This window comes from Oreochromis niloticus, linkage group LG14 (assembly GCF_001858045.2).
Source record: "Oreochromis niloticus isolate F11D_XX linkage group LG14, O_niloticus_UMD_NMBU, whole genome shotgun sequence".
NCBI lineage: Eukaryota > Metazoa > Chordata > Actinopteri > Cichliformes > Cichlidae > Oreochromis > Oreochromis niloticus.
Genome location: NC_031979.2, coordinates 13,641,797 through 13,662,063, shown reverse-complemented (window position 1 = coordinate 13,662,063; position 20,267 = coordinate 13,641,797). Strand labels below are relative to the sequence as shown.

The following is a 20,267-nucleotide window of genomic DNA, read 5'->3' as shown; positions in this document are numbered from 1 at the left end:
AAACTCTTATGCATCTCCTTAATTCCCATTTGCCTCTTTCTCAACTCATAATAGCCTCTATCCTACTACTGTAGCTGTGGAAATACAGCTGTGGCCCTGTGGACCCCCAGAATACCTTTAATGGTGAAAAGAATTCATCTATTCAAAAATTAAATTGAAGAATTGAGGAGAAAAAGGTAGAGGCACCTATGCCAGTGTTTGAATCTGACTAATGCTTTTGACTTTGTTCTAATAATACAGTAACTCCACTGTGTATGCCAACATGCTGATGCCCATTTTGGTTATTATATTTCTTGTCCTGTTTGTTCATCTGTGGTTTTCTGAATGTGAGCAAGTATCAGATCATTGAAATGAAATTTGATGGAACATATCAAAGTCAGGTCTCTGAGATTAAATGCAGCAGACACAAACATCTGTACAGACCACATCTCTGCATTGCAATGCCACAAATATTGTTTTGACTTTAATTAAAAATGAAAATGGAGTTGAGGGAAAAAACAAAGTAAACGGAGTAAGGCCTCAGTGGAAAACAAGCTTAACATTCAGTGCTAGCGTATTTTTTCCCCCGTGCTTTTAACTGTCTCTTCTAATTAGACCTTTATATGAGCCCACCTTGCTCTTCTCTCATGGACTCTGGTTAGCACAAGTTAAATGTGTCATTTGTGTGTGTCCGTGTATATATGCATGTGTGTGTCTGTATTAGAGAGTAGATGGAGGTGTGTATATTGTCTAGTGGGTTGAGAAAAGCTCTTCGCTGTCAGCTCATTTGTCTTTATCATACACAATCAGAATTTCCCTCAAGGAGACACCCATTACCGTCTAGGTTCCCAGCCTAACAAAGGCATGCAGATACACACGTGCAATTTCAGCCGGGTCGAGCTGCAACCTTCAGTTTAGATTCATGACACGGGTAACCACAACATTCACAATGACAACTTTTCAAACACACTCTAAGATTCAAAGGAATTCAAACAGACAGGAAAAACATGCACAATTATACCATCACTCAATGAATAAAAAATTACCTTTTACATACACAAATGTGTACAGTCTAAAGGCGCAGCCACCCAAGAATGAAATATTTCCCGCGGGAGACAGACAGTAAGTGTGATAAAGCTGATTCATAATTTATTAGGACTAATAGCCACCTGCCACTAGCTGTTATCTGCCACAAATTATGAGCTCCGAAACCCTATGTTTTGACTGTGCATGTGGAGTGACAGGCTGAAAAAAATAAGGTGAAAATGAGCCTCAGACTGTAAGATAGTAATAACTGGGTCTATTCTCTGGAAGTGAATGCTTCGAGACACCGGTCGCAGATTCTTCACGCTCTTGTTTGAGTTTAGGTTTCATGTGCCAACATGTGCTAAACTTCTGCTTACCTGATGCCATTTCAAAGTACAGTGTTTCTGTAGAGTATATTATTGAATGTGTTAATGGATGATAATTTCACTCCTAGAAATTGATAGTAAAAAAGGAGGCAAGAGAGGAAGATGAATGTTAGAGACCGTTTTGAATAATATCTGATTTGAGGATATTTTTAACGATGTTTTGAAGCTACCTGGTTACCTTGTTACCTGTCTTTTATAATTCATTAAATGAAATGGGACTTTGGATGTTGCCAGATTGCCCATAACATGATAATATGATAGCCCAACTAATAATATAGTGCACTGCATTAGGAATTGGTATTAAAAACATCAAAAAAGAAAAGTGCTGTTCAAGTCCTTCTGGACTTAGAGTTTTAATAATTCTACTTTAGCTGCAAAAGCAAAACATATAGTATTTTTTCCTTATTAGGGTGTTTTTTTCTATTTGCCCCCCAATAACATAAGTACTATTTTGAGTGTACAGAAGTAATGCCTGTTTTTTATTTAAATGTAAAGGTACACCTACTAGTGATACTGTTGTTATCAATAAATAGGAGATATAGACTTTTACTAAGTGGACTGAAAATCAGAATTGTTTTTGTGTTGTGCTTTTGTAACTATTTCAATCAGTGTATTACAAAATATTTTGCATTGCTCTTTAACAGTGCCAGATGTAGTGTAAGAAGTAGTGACACTGTGCATAAAAGATCAAAACTGACTGACAAAATAAAAAAATATATTTTCATACCATTAATTCTTTTTTCTTGTCTAAACATCCCACCTACATTACCCACAATCCCACTTGAGTCAGAGATTTGGGGCTTTTCTGCTTGTAGTGGCTAATGTTGCCTGAAGCTGTTGGCCTCAAGCAGAGATGAGGAGTAGGCTAGAGTGTGCTTGTAAGCTCACCTCTTTCTCACTCCACATCCAAATTTCTCATTCATTTTTCAACTTGTATTCTTCAGTCTCAACCAACCGTGACTCCCTAGGGGCCGGCAATTTGTTGGAATTTGTGCAGCTTCCTCTAGAAATCCAAATGGTTTCATACAGTTTTTTCTCTTTTAACATAAGCAGTAGTACACATTAACAGACTTTTAAAAAAAAGTCTTCAAAATTCTACTCAATCACTTTTACTCTTTAATTCCCCATAAATGGATTAAGCTTTATGAAAAACCTAAAGGTGAGCAACATCTGAAAACCTTGATTAAGTGACATTTTTATCATTTTGATACCTTACACTTTGGGATGTATTAAAGCCAGCCTGGGTTTACTTTATCATTTTCTAAGCACTTTACCCATTAAACCTTTGACTCTTTCCAACTACAGTACATCCACCTCTTTAACGACCCATGTCTTAATTTATTCCACGCCTTATATGTATCTGGAAAATCTGAATTTGTGATATGCTCTATAGCTCAGAAAAGGAGATACAGTAACCTGAACTTTCAAGCTCTTAATCAAAAGTTCATGAAAGTCCATCAAGTCTGTTCCAACACACCTACATAATGCGGATAATTTGACATTGCCCATAACGTCATTGTGATACAAGGGGAACACACTCCTTTTTCTGTTTTTTCTTCTATTGGAGCAGAAAATTGTTTCATGATTTACAGCTTATTAACTGAAATGATTGCTATAAAACTTAATGAGAGGAGTAAACCAGTGAAATGTGTAAAATGTCGGATCCTGGTGGTTAAAAGAATAAAACTTGTGGGTTTAATGGGAAGCTGACACAGAGTACACGGTAACTTGGATCATAATACATTTTACATCGGAATTCAGTGAATTTTTTCATGAGGTCCAATACGGGCCAAAAAAGCAATCTCTCTGAGCAGCTGTTCACACAGTTGCAAAGAGTCATACATTAACTTTCCTTTAATATAAGAAGACCTGCAGACTGCAGGAGTTTAGCAAGACCAAAGAAGTCCCCTAAGCTGGTACTGAATAGACTCTGTACTAAACATGCATTTTGACTGCTGGACATCAGTCCCCAGATCCAAAATGCAAAGTCAATTGGAAAAAGTAATTTAATTTTGTTATGGGTTATCAAGATTATCCCAAGGGAGAGTAATTAAATGAAGACCTGCAACAAACTTTTTCCAAAATCATTTTTGAGTCTTCTTCAATTTATTTTCACTGTCAAGATAGTTCAACATCTCAATTTGACCAGAGGAGCCTCCATGTGCCTGTTTGAGTGTGTTTTTAAAATGTGTCACCTCAATTTGTCCCTTTGCTAAGTACTTCAAAAATGCCCCCATGTTCAGTGTCGTCCATGTGTGTGTGGACAATCTTGGATTTAATAAATAATTAAAGAGGTAATTACAAAATGTAATGTGATGACTTTGAACATCCCTGATTTATAATTTACCACCATTTCATAATCCTCTTTCCTACATATCTTATCCCTGGTGGGAGCTGGATAGGTATTAAAAATGTATTGCTATAGAGATACAGACTGAACCAGTAATAATGACGCCTGCATCCTTATACGGCTTACATAAATACACCACACCTCCATGTATTTTACCTTTAGATATAAACTCAAAGACCATATATGCAGAGTTAACAGAAACTGAGGTGTATACACAAAAATGGCCCACAAAAAAACTGATATACAGACACGATTAGTTTTCTCTTTTAGTCTCTTGGTACCAGTGCCAACAACAATTTGTCAAGTGTCAGTATCTGGCTAAATTCTAGCCTGATGCACTGGGGAACTTTGCCAATCCACTACTGGTACTCTGGCATCAGAACTTAGCTGATCACAGAATATAGGTGGAGGTGCAAGAGGCAGAAGGCAGAGACACAGAAGTATGAAAGCAACTCAGTCTGCATAATTGTGTTTGCATTTGACGTTACGTGGATGCTTAGTGTCCTTTTTATTGTATGTGCATGTGCCAGGTTGTGTAGCATTTGTATTTGTATGAATGTATATCTCTCTTTTTCATTGGAATAACTTGTGTATGGAGATGAATATGTGATTGATGCATAATAATGCAATCAAAGGCTGTCAATCTTTCCTCTGTTAGGTGACTGCTCTGTCATACTGGTTGTTAATTCTGACTCTGTGACAGCCTTTATAGTCTATTTGCCTTTGTTTTGACTGCATACTAATCATGTTTGGAATGTGAATGGGAAGTTTAGGTCACCCTGTCTCATTGTCAAGAACAATACAACGGGCCTGCACTCGCTCAGACTTGAGAGGGGAAATTTGTAAGCAAATGCTGGGACACTAAAAAAGCAACCATATGAAGTGACACAAGCAGACATGCCAACACGCATGCATACACACTAATTGAAGCTTGTACTTTGGACACCTGTTCATTATTTCTCTCAGTAGGGAACTTAGTTTCCTGCCACTCTCCATGTTGTTACACCCACATTCGCACTGTGCATCATGGCTGTGTAGATGTTTTTAAATTTGTTGCTATATGTGTGTTATTTGCATACCTTTTCTATCAGTAAGCAAGAATGTTTTAGATTGCACTGTGGTTTGCAAATCGTGAAATATGCTCTGCTGTTAAATAAGCAGCAAGATAACAGGCCACTTGCTAGATAGCGGTCCTTGGAGTTGGGTAAATTGCAGAAATTCAGTTTAGGACTATCTAAAGTCTGGAGAAGTGAGGTTAACAAGGGACTGTCGTGCAGCCTAATAGCCAACAGGCAGCAAAACCAAGAAACGCATACAAATCGTGCTGTGGAAAATGGGACCAGCTGCTTTGGACTTAAAAGTCAAAATCTGGAGTTCTTTAGATATTCGTTATTGAGATCCTCAGTGAATAAAATAAATAGCAATCAGGGAATAGTTACATTTTCAGAAAACAAAATCTATATATGCCCTTTAAACAACAGTTGTCGTGGCCGAGTGGTTAAGGCGATGGACTAGAAATCCATTGGGGTCTCCCCGCGCAGGTTCAAATCCTGCCGACAACGCAAAATTATTTTGATTAATAAAGTTTAATCTCTTCTAAAAAAACAAAACAAAACTGAATTTCCCAGAGGAACCAAGATAAAGTCTGTATTTCTGACAAAGTTAAAGCCTCTGTTCAAAAACCTAGAACCTGGTTACATAAGGAAGTGAAACTGCGCAAGGTCAATGTTACATAGTAGAAATATAGAGGCAAACAGTAGCTTTAGCCTTGAACATGATTGAAAAATCGGTATGCATATGACACACAGCTTTACAGTTATGAGGGAAGGAGAAGAAACAGCACCAGCTATCAATGCTGCACAGTCCTTGCTTCGACATCCCATCCAGAACTCCATCATATCTCCCAGAACATAATCCTTCGTTGAGCAGGAGCACCATGCATGTTTTGTTTGTGGCAGATGCAGCAGTGAAGTCCCATCACCTCACATGCACAAAATTCACCCAGGCACGAAAAAAAGTTCTCTTCTTCTTCCTATCATGAAAAGCTGTAGACTTAATGCTCTGTAAGGCTCAAGTTTGTGTAACTGGCACACACAGTAATTCATTGTGATGAATTATTACTCACAATTACTTACAGATACTTGAAAAAAAGAAAACAGGACTCTACTGGACGGAGACGAAGAGCAAGAGTCCTCTCAGTTACTTAACACAGTATGATGTGTACTGAGAAAAGTTTTTAAGAGAGCCGCAATTCAATTTTTCATCTGAATTTTAGCCTTTTTCTCTTAAACATAAATCATCCATTAGCTTTTCAAACATTCTTTTCCAAAAAATCTTATACATGAATTAAAAAAAACAACAGAACAAAACCCAAGTTGCCCTTTAAGGAAGGTAATGTATTAGCTGAAAGACTTAAAAACAATAATGCAACACAAATGAGCGGTCTGTGGACAATATTGAAACATGGCGAAGACAATCAGCTGGCATATAATGGTGTGGAACCTGGTGACTCACTACAGAACTATGATTAGGGTAATATAAAGACTTTAGCAGAGCAAAGATGGAGGATAATCATAAACTTTTTCCCCTCTATAAAAGTCAACATGAGAATGAAAGAAAATGTAGTCATATGGCAGGGAAAGGACACTGACAACAGACTCAACTTCAATCAAGAGGAATCTGAGATGATTCATCCAAAACACAAGGTTAGTTATTAATGTGCTGCTTTGTGGTTTTGATGACTCACTTTGAAAAATTCCAGATCCTAAGGTTCATGTTACCATTGAGATCTTAGTCAGCCTCAGAGTGATTCTTTTCTAAAACTTTCAAATATTTGGTGTCTGACAAACCATGAGGCCACAGGCTGTAGCTACACCGTAAGAATCTAAGAACTAAGCTTAAAGATGTGCTGCAGACGAATACTGGTAATGAAAAGCTAAAGAATCCAATAATGGCCACTGATTATTTTTAGGGGCTTGTTTATATGAAATAAAACAAGATACACAGCAATGCGACACTTTAAAAAGAAAACAGGATTAATGCACACTATAGGAGCTTGACAACATGCCATCGCTTAACAAGCAGATGATGTCCAGCCATTCATTCCCCCAAAATGTCACCAACCGAAAGCATAGGGATAGTTCTTTGAGCTAGGGACTCAAAGAACTATCTTTAGAGAGAAAGAGAATTACTAGTCTAGAAAGAGATTTAAAAAAAAAGACTTGACTTCACCTTCCCTAAATTGATCTGGGTTTAAGAGTGAGACAAATTCAATCCTGTAGAAAAAAAGAGAAAAAACAAAAACCTGTGGCAACTTCTCTTAGATTCCTGAAACAACCTAACTGCTAATGACTTGAAAAACTATGTGCAATTCAAGTGTACCTTAGAGGAAATGTGCTGTTAGTAAGACTTAGTTGTATTGATTTTGAATGCATGGACTCCTTTAGACACCCATATTGTAACTACATGTAAATAATTTACATTTCACCAATTTCTGCTTTACTGGACCCTGAATCTCTTCCAACACTGCTGTTTTTTTTTTTTGGTTTGTTTTTTATCATTGCCAGTCATCGCAAATACTTGACTGCAGTTGTTGCTGCTAAGGGTGGCCCAACCAATCAGTAGGTAGGTTCAGGGGGCAGTCGCTTTTTCACACAGCGCCATGTATGGTTGGATTTTTCCCCCTTAATAAGAAAACACCTTCATTTAGAAACTACCTTTTTTTTGTGTTTACTTAAGTTACTTTTGTCTAATATTTATTTGCTGATCTAAAACATTTAAGTGTGACAAACATACAAAAGAAATCAGGAAAGGGGCAAACACCTTTTCACACCACTATATAAGGTTATGTGGATTTTCATTAACTGAATCACTGACCATAACTGAAATCGTATCCATTAAAATAGTATCTATTTTTTTTTTTTTTTTTTACTTACTACATTATATAGTAACTTGGAACAACTTCTGAATGAGTTAGAAAATGAATTAAATAATCTGAAGACCTGGTTTGACCATAATAAATTAACAGTGAACCTGAGCAAAACAAAATTCATAATATTTGGGAATCGCACATATTCTACTAACAGTAAACTGACAATAAATAACACTGAATTAGTCAGAGTATCTGAAATAAAATTCCTTGGTGTGATAATACATCACAAACTATCCTGGATTCCCCACATTACTCATATGAAAGGCAAAATATCGAAGTCTCTGGCAATTCTCTATAAGGTCAAGGATCTCATAAATCAAACATCATTATATACTCTCTATTGTTCTATTATACTGCCGTAAATGACATACTGTGTGGAAGTGTGGGGAAACACGTATAAGACACACACTCATCCAAATATACATTCTGCAAAAAAGAGCAATAAGGATAATAAACTAATAAACTACTTCAAGAGAACCATCAAATCCACTTTTTATCAAATTAAATATTCTCAAATTTAAAGATTTGGTTGACCTTAAAACTGCGCAAACAATGTACAAAGCAGCAAATAAATCTTTGCCCCACAACATTCAGAACTTGTTCCAAATAAGACCAAATACTCATGACCTGAGAGGAATCCTTATGTTCAGGAAGCCAGTAGTAAGGACAAATGTAAAATATCAGAGCATTACAGTCAGAGGAGTTAGTGTGTGGAACACCTGTACAGATGAAATCAAGACAAGTACATCAATACAAAAATTCACACGATTGTTCAAAAATAATAAATTGCATGAATATATGAAATCTTCCTCTCAGTGACTGAGTTGTCTCATTGTGTCCTCATTTTTCATAGATCAAGGTCTGAGTAACCCAACCTTACGTGTTCATTAAGGTGTTTGTCACATAGATATAAAATAAACTCAGAGATTAAGCGGGTGTTATAGACAGGGTGATTAGTTTATGTAAAAATGTAGTTTGTTGTTGTTCTGGTTTACGTGTTAAAAATGGTTTAATTTGTGTATGTTCAATGTGTTAGACTTGTACATAGTTAACCATATATAATCAAATAATGTTGAATCCTGGATTTGGATTTGTAAGCAATGAAATTTGAAATAAGGGGGTAGGAACAAGAAAAGTGTAAACTTCATCCTACTCCTTTTCGAGCACACGCATTCTGTAGACAGATATATACATGAAAACTTGATGATTTTTAAGTTTCGTTTTTTTCGTTTTTTTCTGTTGTTATTTCAATTATATTTGCATGTTCGAAATAAAATTATATCTATCTATCTATATGCTTTAAGGAAATCTGTTGAAAGCGCGGTCAAAAAAAAGTTATGCCCCAAATGCTGAGTTTAACTAACTCAGTAACATGTAAATTTTCCACGTAATTTTGTTACATGAGAGCGATGTAATATGCTAAATTTAATGGAATCTGGTCAAAATGAAATTTACTTGATTGATGTTCATTCACTTTATAGCATTTTCCTCAGTGAATAATTTGAATAAATAAACATTTGATTTGTTTATATTTCAGTTGCATTTAACTTGATATAATTGCTTTGTGTTTATTGAGGGTGAAGAATCTTTTTTTTGAGTGCAGTAGTTTATTGCCCTGTGACAGTCACATCCAACACAGCAGAAGTTAAAAAAATCTAAAATCAATGATGCAATTGCCTATTGGTTTAAAAGGGTAAACAGAGCTGACCTGTTTCTCATGACCTCATACTCTGTTCTGGGTTTAATTCTGTGGTGTAATTTAACTTGGTGCTGATATGAAAATGGGAAAAAATATATATATTTTTCTATTAAGCCCGAATAATCAGAGTTACAGAATTGGAAATTGCTGTCTAGCCTTCTTAGCCAGAACTCTTCTTCTTCTTAATCTCGTAGAATTAACTGAACACTTAACATTATTATGGAGGGCACATGTATGTTAGTGCATTAGCTTCTCAGGGTAATCAAACATGGAACAGGAACACTACAAATTTTGTGTCTTGCCCAAGAATGGTAGTGTCTGTTGTTCCAATAAATGTTCATTATTATATACCAAATATAAGGATTTGTGTAGCAGTTAGACAATGCAGAAAGCAAAGATACAATTATATGGGGAGAAAAAAAATCAGCAACAGAAATACGCAGACAAAAGAAGCCATGGAAAGGGAGACTTGGAGAGACGGACAAAGAGACAAGTGTTAAATCTATGAGGTTTTTTCATGAGAAATAACTCTAATCATCTCTGCCTCATTAAATCCTACTTTTCTCCACCTCCTCCTCCTCTATACAGGCATTAAGATACCTGTATTATACCAACGAAAGAGGATTTTGTTCAGAGATATTGGCTTATGTTTAATTGAAGAAGGTGCAATTAAAGCTTTCTTGTTGCAGTGAGGGAAATATATTGCAATGGAAGTTGAGAATATGGAATATGAGGCCAAAAAAATCTAATGGATTAATCTATATCATCAAAATGTGTGTATGCATTTATGTGTGTATGTGTATTGGCTTCACCTTGAAGCAGCAGCAGGCTGAACAATCAGATATTTGATCTGGGCTTAGAGGGAAGATTTAATCCCCGGAACGGTGAAAAGGTTTTCTCCCAAGTTGCATTTATGCAATTTTGCCATCTTGAGCAATTCTATAGAATTGTATTACTGCAATTTCAACATCCCAGCTAGGATTAGTGTGTGTTGGCGTCTATTTGTGTGCATTTGTGTATTCGTGTGTTCATGTGTGTGAGGTCTGGAAATCGGTCTGGTCTGGTTTGTGAGCTTGTGTGAAGCGGCAAATACCTCAAAGCAACTGTCAACCAAGTGTGAGAGGGTGCTTTGAGAAAGGATGGAAACATGAAATTCCTTCTTTGAGTGTAACTCCTTAGGGCAGATGGCACACACATGCACATATGTACATGCAAAGAGAAAAAGACAGAGAATATGAAGGCATCCAGAGATTAAATCCTTGATGCGTGAATACATTTTGAATTTCATGTAATGAACAGGAAGTGTTCAGAACAAACTCTACAAGAAAATGATCTATGGCTTTACAATTTACTGATTGATAAGAGCTTAAGTAATAGCAATATACCATTAGATGTTATTATGTGTGAAAACTTTAATGGTAAGAACCAGCCACAATAATGATCTATATTTTAAAATGTTTAAATAATGCCAGTGAAACACTCTTCCATAAAACGGTAAAATCATATAATCCCATTCCAGAGTGGAATAAATATGCTTTTGAACTCTATATAGAGGCCAAAAAACCTCTAAAAACTGGGTTTTATCCAGTAAAGCTAGACATGAACCAGTATTTGAACAAGAGAAATGTGCAAATGCAAGATTTAAATATGCTGTGTGGTTTATTAAAAGAAATGAGCAGACCATGAGGGCTGAGTCCATGGCCAAATAGCTGCTGCAGACATTTTTTAATGCATTTTGGAAAGAAGCAAATTGTAACAATACTAAGATGCCTTTGCCATCCAGTATCGATGGGGTCACTGAGGCTGAAAATATTGTTTAAAGGTGAAGAAAGCATTACAGGGATCTTTTCAACTGTGTTAAGTGATAAGTTCAATGTTGGTCAGGTTTCAAACAATATCGGTGTTGTTATTAGGCTGGATGAAGTGAGCTGCACTGCTGAGAACTTGGCAGTGACCAAACACGTGGCCATTATGGAATAACAGTTAAATGTCTAATGTTTGCCAGGAGAAGAATTTCAGTATTACTTGCATTGTGCTTTACTGGATTATTAAAGCTGGCTTCCTATTGAACTCTGTTAAATGCTCTGTTGGTGCCTCCAGTCGAAGGCAAAACTGGTAAAATATTCAGCATTGAAAACTAAGTGTTTTTTACCTGCCAGTTGCTTTGGCTTACATACTGTCAGTAATATTAGAACAAATTATTTGGGTTTGGCTTTGATAATATATAACAACCATGGCAATTAGATTTTAAAAATAAGCACAACAATGATTTGTGCATCAATGCTCTGAAAGAGGTTGTTTCCAAGAACACGAGACAAAACTGTACAACGATCAAGCATAACATTATGACCACTGACAGGTGACGTGAATAACACTGATTATCTCTTCATCATGCTACCTGTTAGTGGGATTTAATTGGGAGCAAGTAAACATTTTGTCCTCAAAGTTGATTTGTTAGAAGTAGAAAATATGGGCAAGCGTGAGAATTTGTGGAAGTCCTACAAGAGCCAGACTGTGAGAGCTAGACGACTGGCTGGTGTGAACCCATCCAGTAGATTCGTTTCTCACTTAGTCAACAAAGCTAATGCTGGTTCTGATAGAAACACCCTCATATGTAGCAGTTTGTTGCACAGCCACAAACCATACAGAGGGGGCCCATGTTGACCCCTTGTCCACCACTGAAAGCACCAACAATGGACACATGAGCATCAGAACTGGACATAGGAGCAATGGAGACAATGGCCTGGTCTGACAAATCCCTTTTTTTTTTACATCACATGATGGCCGGGTGTGTGTCACTTACCTGGGGAACACCTGGCACCTGGACACACTATAAGAAGACAAGCCAGTGGAGTCAGTGTTGTAGTTTAGGCAATGTGCTGTTGGGAAACCTTGTGTCCTGCAGTCCACATGTAGCAAACGAGTCAGATCCATGGTGACCTCAACTCGAAACTTAGATGACTTAAACAATTTGTTGCCGAGCATGCCTTCAGGTGTGTAGCAGAGTGTATGCCTTTCTGGGTAAGGGCTGTTTTGGCAGCAAAAGGGAGACCATCGCAGTATTAGTCAGATGTGTCACGGTACTGGGTCTGCAACCCAGTATTTGTGTTTTAAATCTTGGTTTAATATTGTTATTCCTGGTTTTGATTATCTTTCGTTTGTGCTTAGTGATCTTAGTTCTTCTTTTCTTTGTATTTTTCTTAGACTGCTCCCATGTTTTCGCGATGCCTGTCCTGGTCCCTCGTCTCATGTCTAGTCACCCCTGTCTCTATGCTCCCTCTGTTCCCAAGTCAGTCATGTCTCAGTGTGTTTCACTCTGTCGCGTCGTACCCTCACTATGTTGTGTTTCTTCCTAATTCCTAGGTCTCTGTTCCTGGTTTATTTTCTAGTGTTTTAGTTTGGGTTTTCTTGTTTCTAGTTTTGAGTTTTGTTTTGTATTTGTAGTAGTGATTTCGAGCAATAAAGCTGCTGCTTTCAGTTAAATTTCCCGTGTATGAGTCGTGCGTTTGGGTCCTGCATCCTGCCTGCCACACAGCAAACCTTGACAGAACGTCATTGTACCCAGCGGAGTCAGCCCGAGATAGCGATCTGGCCCGCATCTTCAGTCTTTTACCTCATTCAGTTTGGGACAAAAAGCTTTAAATATGGTGACTAAAGTTAGGTATTTGGGTCTCATCATCAGGAATGATCTCCGTCCATAAATTCTACATGTACTAATGAGGTTAAAATATCTTTTTTCAGAGCTTATTGTACACCATGTTATATATTGTTGTGCTTCAGGTGGCATATACAGCAATGATGAACTCAGGACCTTGATTACTCAGGACCTATTCTATTCTATTCTATTCTATTCTAAGCTTCCACAGTGGAAGTGTAAGCCAAATGTCTGTGATAAGTAATGTTCCTACCTTTCATGTTTTACCAAGAAATTTTATATGCAAGTCTATGTGCTGATTAAATGATTCAGAAAAACTGGTCATGATGGTTTTAACTGTTTTTTCTTTAAATGATAAAAGATATTTCTCTCTTCTGGGAACACTGGAACGATTGCTTAGCCACTTTGTATCTGATTATTTCATTTTTGTGTTATCTTTTCTTTTATATTCAAATAGTCTGCAATGTCTGACGTTTAAGAAATAGCGGGCACAGAGATAGAAATCCTTCACATATAATTTTTTTTGATTTGAGAACAACTTTTCAGCCTGTAAGCACGATGGCACTACATTCACTAAAAATCAAAACTCCACACTTTACCAGAGGTGCTGTAGCAGTAGCTAGAGCGATAACCAAGTCAATTTATCTGAATACAATAGTGTCTGGGAATTTTGCTGCTGTTTTACTACCTCACTATTCCTTTAACTGCCTTCATAAAATTTTTTGTTGTTGTCATCTGTAAAAGTGTCACTTGTAAACTGTGATGAACTTTAATGAGTTTGCCTGTTATTTTGCATTACATTTTTGAGTGAAACATATCTACACTTAGTTCCCTTAATTAGCTTGTTAAGATTGTCAGCGTGTCTATCTTGACAATGGGGTACCACTATTGTTTCTTCTCGCCTTTACACATCTCCCCTTTCCCGGTCTGTTGCCTTCTCTTCTTTCACTGCATGTAAACACAGCCAGGACTTGGTGCTTGGTTAAAGGGATGGACACAGTTCACAGACCTTGGGGCCATCTGTTCCCCCTGATTAAAGGGGAGTGTAAATATCTCTCTGGCCAAATATTGATATCAATTCAATGAGAGGTGCCATCTTGTTGCTTATCTGAGCCAAAACTGCGTGTATGTGTGTACTTTTCGATATCTGTGCGTGTCTAGCCATAAGACAGGCCCATGGGCGATGACAGCACAGACTCATCTCATCTCATCCACCTTTACTCTCCTGAGTCTGTGTTTTCATCATTCAGATGACTGTGTATGGGATTGTGTGGGTGTGGGTGCTGGCTGCTGCCTGTGTGGCTCTGTTTATGTGTTTATGCATAAAACATGTTGATGTGTTTGATTTTGCAGCTCCAAAATGACTAGGTCGCCAGACTGCTATCAGATTTAGTCAGTCCCTGCCTGAGTTGGGTAAATAAGAAGTAATGAAGGAGCCAAGAATAAATTCTCTGGTGGCTTCACAGCACTGGCCTCAGTTTAAGCAACTCACCAGCCAACATATCCACAGCATAATGAGTAAGAATCTCCCTGGAGTATTGGGATGAATCTAAACACTCAGTGTAACCTATCAGCATGTGTATTTTTTTTGATGCGCACATGCCTGTGAATGAGGTTCTTCTCCCAAGAGCACTCGGGTAAATCTAAACGCAGCTCATTGGCATAAGAGGATTTGACTTTTTCGTTGTCGTGGTAATGAGCTGTGATAAACACCAGCAGATAAGTTGCATGTTACACACAAACAGCAATAATAAATAAAATAGTAATAATAACACATTGTCAGTGCTCCCATGCAGATTCCCCAAGAGTCTTGTTGTAGCAGGAAGTTGGCGATGATGTTTACTGTCCCTCTGTATAGGTTTAACTCAAACCACTGACTATGGCTTAAATTTGCTACATTTGAGTTCATTTATATTTAAAAAATGTATCTCACAATTATGTAAGGGCCATCATCACCTTCAGAAATTTAGCAATTTGTATGTTGTTCTTTTTTGAAAGTTAAAGAATACTAAACTACTGGCATATAAAGGAGTCTTTCTGCTGGTGCAGAAAACCAATAAATTATCAATATTTGTTAAAATTTTCTTCTGTCTAGATATTTTTCTATAATAGCAACCAGTGAATTAAAAAAAATCTTAGATACAACAAAATGCATGTCATATCATCATTGCATTATATTGGAATGTAATTCTTATATTTCAATTGCAAAAGAGGAAGCAGAATTCCTCCACCCACCACTGAAAAACTATATTTATGCACTGAAACCTTGATTTTAAAAAAACGTTCTTGAATATCTCAGGCAAGAGGTTGCATTTATTTCTCATGTTAGCCTTCACTTTTTGGCTCATCATGCAGAAAGGCATTTGCAGAACTTTTGATCTTTCCTCCTTTTTCTTTATTCTTCATAGAAAAATCTGTTGTGAACAGTATATGCTTACGCTATGGCTGATTTGTTCTACAGAAACCTTTAAGAGTCAATATAGATTATCCATTTTATAATGCATCTCTAATTGTGTTAATTAATAAAATAAATATGGGCTGCTTAAAAAGCACAGGGATGTATAATCAATGGATTTGCCAGAAAGGCCATATACCGAGGTCCTCCTTTGAAATGTCTAAGACTGTCACCTCCGCCCACTTTCTCTCACGCTCTTTATGATCAGAAGATGTTGTACAAGGAGACAGCCATCATCATCATCTCCTGAATTAATTACACATGCTCATCTGCAATCAAATACCTCCCAGTCACGACAGTGTTCTTTGTTCATATCAGCAATCATATCAGTGTTTGTGAATATATATGCATATCAATGTGCAACAATATCTGAGTCTGAATTTCCACAAGAGTCTGCAGTTGTGTGCGTATGGGAGACCATGCCGCATATCAGCTTATGATGTACAATAAACCATGGGTGTCCCCTAGCACCCAAGTGTTAATAATGGAAGAAGTAGCTTTCTTTCTGTTATGTATTATTAAAAGAGATTATGCACACACCACGTCTACAGGGACAAATGAATCAGCACAGAATAAACCTGTGTGTGCATAGCCTACTGACTGTGTGTGTGTGTGTTTGTGCATGTGTGCATGGAAATGTGATGATTGTGGGCTGAAGATCAAAGATTTAAGATAAGAGGAGTAGTTAACTGTGCATTTTTCCTTCTGGCAGGAACCATAGAACCATCATACTCAGGAATAAAATGTATTTTACAAAACCCGATGTGAGCCGGTAAATGATGAAAGATACTAAACATGCCACGGATGTAGGCTTATCATTGATTATTATTAATAGCATCTGGTAAAAAAAAAAATGTATACATTTGAATATTTTTTAGCACTTTTATTTAATCATTGTGCTGTGATAAGGCCTTTGGAGTCATTATTTAGAATATACTACGCATTAGAGGTCAGTACCAATCTCTGTTAGATATTTTACATCATAAGTTCTTTTTATTAATTAGTATTTTTTTCTTATCTATTAGTAATAATAATAATAATAATAATAATAATAATAATGATATTTTAAAAATGTCCCCCCTCTCTAGAGCAAGCTTTTTGTTGTAATAGTTGTAAAAATCACATTTACTGCACAATAAGGGAGGAACTGCTGTTGACAAGTGGTGAAAGCTGTGAGCTGAAGTTAAGACAGCGAATTGGGCAGATGGTATGAAATGAGGGTGGCATTTTGAATATAATTTTTATAATTGAATCTACGTGGCAAGATTTCTTTTGAAAACTGTCAGATAACATGCCGTGTAATATAAATAAATAAAAAATAAATACATCCGATTTCCATCTAGGTTTTACATCAGCTCATTGTGTAGAAAGGAAGAATTTTCATTTTTTAGTATTGCTGACAGAAATTAATTGATTTTAAAGTATACTGTTATCTTTTCCTCTGGGACCACAGTCTGAATAACCTTTCAGTTTTTCTGTAATTATTTTGGTATTATACCGCATTATTGGATTTTCCGATCTTTTACACACTGTTTACTTTGCTGGCAAACCACCAAAAGCACAGTACAATAATCTGCTAAAAACAAAATATCCCCTCAGAGATGTAAAATATCTTAATGGACACTGTAGTGTAGCTCAAAGATAAATCACAACATTCCAACTTTAAATGAAGTTTCTTGAGGGTGTGTGTGTGTGTGTGTGTGTGTGTGTGAGGTAATGATGTGCCTTTATCTACTTTCCACAGCCCATTAATCCTGAGTGTGGGACAAGCAGTCATTACATATTTAACCCAGGTCAGTTACTGTGGGTGGCAGATAGGTGCTGTGTATGTGAGTATGCGCGCGTGATTAGTTCCAAAGCCTCATCCATACAAACACATATATGCGTGTGAACATGAATACCACTTTAAAATTTCCCCCTTAACTTTTACACGTAGACTATTTATGTGTTTAACTCTCAACAACTGTGTTTGTGGAATTTCTGTGTGTGTGGATATGATATGTAAAACCTGACCTTAAGATAAAACCCTCAGCTCAAGCGTTCCTAATATTATCCCCCCCTCCACCCCTCCTCACAGGAGCTGCTAGATAAATTTCAGCCTCAGAGAACAGGTGAGGCTAAAGCAGGCGAATTATGCATATGGGACTTCACCAGCTCCCTCAATACCCTCCATCTTTTTACTCTAAGTTTGACAGCTAAAATAAGAATAACTCCTTATGCTGTAAATTTACTTTAATCCAAGGGCCACTCATGTTGTCACAGCATCTGCTGTGTTTTACGTGTGCAGTGCTAATCGGCAATTGCCATCGGGTTTTACTCCAAGCATATAGAATTCCTATGGATTTTTGACATTCTCCCCGTCCTCTTGTCAGCCGTCACATTCTATTTGTTCCAGATGACTGGACTTAGCCGATCTGGGATTAAAATGCTGGATTTCTGTGGTAGAGTGACGGGCATTAGAATTCAAGGGCTTACAACTTTTTGCAGATGAGTTACCCAGCAAGCTGATAACCTTAAGAATCCTATTTAGAATGTATCTGAGTTTCATTTATCTCTTCTGCTGATTTTTTCTATTTCACAGACCTGCCACCTGTACATTTTTCAACATACCTTTGTATCTGTCTGTGCGTTTGCGAGTATGACAGGGTGTGTGTACAGCTCAAGGCCAAAAAGATAGTCTAATATTTTTAGTTACCGAGGGAAATCGAGACAAATCCACAATAAGACACAAGTAATGCAAGTTTACACAGCTAAATGATATAGCATGGACACCATCCTGTGCAAAGCAGTTGATCTCTGCTCAGTATACTGCTTCTTTCTGAATGTGTCCTTCTACATTCCCACTGGTAATGTTTTGTCCCTCTGGCATGGCATCAGCCTACTCACCGAATAAGGAAAACACACACAAACAGGCTTCTTCCTGTCCCCATACAGGCTCAAAGTCAGTGAATCATCATTGCATTTAGGGCTACCTAAGGCCTGCCTTGGGTTAGCACACAGCTAGCTCACCCATGAAGTGACAGTAATTGCGGCATGATTTTTGTTCTCTTTTTTGTTGCCTACATTATAAATGAAGGCAGTGACCCTGCATCTGTCATATCAAATTTAGAGTATCTAGGTAGAAAGACAACTCAGAGAACACAAGGCCTTCGGACAGATCGGAACCAACTAACATACCCCAATTTCAACCAGAAGACTGCAGTTTGATCCTTATTTGGGACTATTTTTTGAGAGTGAGTTTCACTCGCTGTTTGGTACAAAACCACTTGACTTTGGTTAGGAAAAGAGCACATCCAAACTAAAGCACAGTCTAATGTTAAATGTTCAAGGTTTTCTGGGTGCCAACGTCTACCCCATGGAAATAACAACACCTGTGCACATTTTGCATGCATTTATTTACCCAACCTCAAGAGGACGCTTTAAAACATAATTATACGCCGTAATAGCAGCTTCCACAAACAACCAAAGGGGTTGTTTTGTTGGGGAGGACAGTCTTTACCTAGAGGATGAATTCCAATGACTTTTGATGACCTAATTACAATCTTCCTCTTGTGGCATCCCGTTTGATTTTGTTTTCCAGTGAAACGTCTCAACAACCATTAGATAGATTTCCCATGAAATCCTTGATGCCCACAGCGTGAATCCTAAAGACTTTGATGATGTTTTCTTCTTTTCCTTTTGTGCCAACAGGTTGACAACAAGTACACGCAGTCAATTCTCAGAAGGAAATCTTGTGGCAGTGTGTGCATGCCATTGTTTTCTAGTTTCCTTTACAACAGCAGCCTGTATCAGGCCGACCACCTGACTGCGAGTGTCACTGACTATCTGCTTCTCTAAAGAGCCTCGCAGCCAGGATAAAGATTTACTACAGGCAGGAGGTGTAAACATGAGTGAGAAAGAGGAAGTAAAAGATGAAAGAGGAAGGAGAAAGAAAAGGGAGGGAAGAGGTAGAGAAATGTTTTGAGCTTGAAGGCAGGAAAGAGCATTAAAAAAGGCACTGACCCATTTTTATCTTCAAATATAAAATATATCTATCATATATTATTTGTGATCCACAGGATTTTATTGGTAATTAGGTGTAAAGTTGAGATTACGTTATTACACATAGCCACAGAAATGGAAATCTGCCCCCTTATCACTCTGCTGTGTTGTTTGTCAACATGGTCATTAGTCTCATCACAGTGTGCAGAGTGCTCCAAAGCATGTAAGTGCGTGCCTCCTTTCTTCTCTCCTTGAGTGTCTGTCCACGTGCCTGTGTGTTTCAGTTATATTGACAATACATTAGACAAAGACATCGGCTGAAGACCATTTCCACTGATATGATTTTTCCTTGGCTGCTTTCCTTGACTTTTCCTTGACAGAGCTCAGCCTACGAAAAGGATAAACATGTAAGAAAGTAATACAACTCCTGCATATCAATGAATTAATATCATAAATTAAAATAATAATCAGTTGCTATCTGAGTTTCAGTGCATATAATTTAATACTTAAAACACTATTTGTTAAGCACACTTATCTTCAAAATTTTCTCCTAAGAAGGTTATTTTATTATAATTATTTATGATGCAATTATTTATTGTTTGATTTAATTATTGTTGTTGTTACGTAAACTCTTGGCAAAATTTAATCAAAATATTTAATGGGCTTGAGCTTGATGGAAAAAGACCAAAACAAAAAATATATATACAACAAATATTTTGTTTAAATTCTAATACATGCACATTTTTGTGTTATTTACTTTAATGAAAGTGGGTTTAACTCTTTTTGGAGGAACTACATTCCTTCC

The 20,267-nt window shown here is 37.1% G+C and overlaps 1 non-coding gene across 1 annotated transcript; it reads left to right on the top strand.

Moving 5' to 3' along the window:
* Window positions 1-5,221: 5,221 nt before the first annotated feature.
* trnas-aga (transfer RNA serine (anticodon AGA)) lies at window positions 5,222-5,303 on the top strand. The gene has a single exon. It is a non-coding gene; the product is annotated as a tRNA-Ser (tRNA).
* The last annotated feature ends 14,964 nt before the right edge of the window (window positions 5,304-20,267 follow it).